This window comes from Lytechinus pictus, chromosome 2, assembly GCF_037042905.1.
Source record: "Lytechinus pictus isolate F3 Inbred chromosome 2, Lp3.0, whole genome shotgun sequence".
In the NCBI taxonomy this organism is placed as follows: domain Eukaryota; kingdom Metazoa; phylum Echinodermata; class Echinoidea; order Temnopleuroida; family Toxopneustidae; genus Lytechinus; species Lytechinus pictus.
In genome coordinates, this window is record NC_087246.1 from 60,264,139 (window position 1) to 60,266,100 (window position 1,962).

Below are 1,962 nucleotides of genomic sequence, written 5' to 3' on the forward strand. Positions count from 1 at the left end.
CTAATTCACAGAACAGCTACTGGGATGCAAATTTTTGCTGTTAACATTCTTTATACAATTACTAACAATTACAACTGAAAAAAATCTGGTTTGATAATTAATTTCTTATGTATTTTTTTCTCGACTTTTGTATTTCTTTGTGTTTTCCAAATTTCCCGGCCAAATTTATAGCACAACCTTTTTGAAGCATAATTATGCTAAAATCAATTAATTTCATCTGATGAGAGCAAAAATAATCATATCTTTATGAATAAGATGAGAAAACTTAATTACATTGACTAAGTATACAAAATCACGTTTTGGAGCAAATTTTGGTCTGACATGCACGCACTTACGTATTGTTGCGTATTTTTCAACCGCATACGCGGGCATCATAAATTTGGTCTCAAAAGATGCACAAGACTTCAAAGTAAAAAGTCGGTGAGTGGCGCGGTCGAAAAATTTTGCGCAGCGGAATGGTTGCGGAAAGTATCGAGGGGGATTGATTCAACAACCCCCCTTGAGGTTTCAGGGTTAATCTATGAATTGTACTATTGTAAACATGAAGCTACTTTGTCACTAAATGACACGTTTGTTTAGCCAAGTTCTTTAAAGTTAAGTAAAGAAGTTATTTGATAGATTGATTAAGAATCTATTTCACTATAAATTTCAACTATTATTGCAAAGTAAGGCGAAATATAATAAAACATAATCTTCTATTGAATAACTGGATAAGTGCCATTAATACAAAATTTCTGTAATTACCCACTTATATTTTATGTAACATAAAATGATGATGATGATGATGATGCACAGCATTTGTATAGCGCCATGTATCTGTCAAAGACATTCAAAGGCGCATTGGAGGAGCCAGCCAATCTGGGTCGCCTACAAGGGCGCGCACACAGAACTGTGACCCGCAGGTCTCTCCTCCCGATAACTGGGGGAATGCAGGTGGACCACTACACCGGGGTTTCCCCCTACTCTTATTCGAATAGTGCAGTGGGTTCTTAACGTGCAAAGGTGGCGATTCTCCTCTACACGGGGCCTCCATTTAACGTCCTATCCGAGGGACGGAGTGTTTTCCACTGTAACATAGCCTGCATCTATGAAACATGGGAGAGACGTTTACACACAACGCACTGGCTTCAGTCATCCGCCCGGGGTGGACTCGAACCCACGATCTTTGGTTCGACGGGCAGACGCGTTACCGACTGAGCCAACTTCGCTCTCTATGTACTGTCAACTCTACAAGTAACCCTAAAAGGACTGGGCTGATTGAGATGTATCATTAATGAAATATGCAAATTTGTTCTTGAAAAAAATTATTTGCAAATTTAAGTCCAATTTCACTTCAAATTTTCTTTTTTTTCCAGACGTCATCTTTGTAATCTAATTTAAAGATTTCCACAATATTTTCCTTATGTATTTCTTTGTTTTTTCATTTTTTTTCAGTGGAAATTATTACAAATTAAAAAGCAAATTAAACCCTAAATCATTTAAGCAGACCAATTAGAATGAAAAATAATAACCCTTTTATGAATTTAATCTCCCACAGACTTTGTACACAAAGTATAAAAATGAGCCATTTTCGGCATGACATTGTCTATACCTGTATGTCGCAAATTTGGTCTCAAAATTTGCGCAAGATTTTCAAAGAAAAAAGTCATAAAATTTTGAGGTGCTATCTTTTTGTGTTTCGGAAATATCGCGCAAAGCATTAAGGGGGGGGGGGGCCATGATGGCTCCCCCCGTCCTTTTAGGGTTAACTTAACTACTTGTATAAGTCTACAACAAACCATCTACAAGAAGTTTAAATCAATCGGAATTACATTATCTCTTTTGTTTCATCCAAAGTGGGTGCTAGTCGGTCTGACAATTAGACCAATCGGTGTTAGACCAACCAATGTTAGACCAAGTGGCTATAAAGAAACCATGGCAGGAGTGGAAGAAAATAAACAAGTTTCCACAATAAGTAGAATA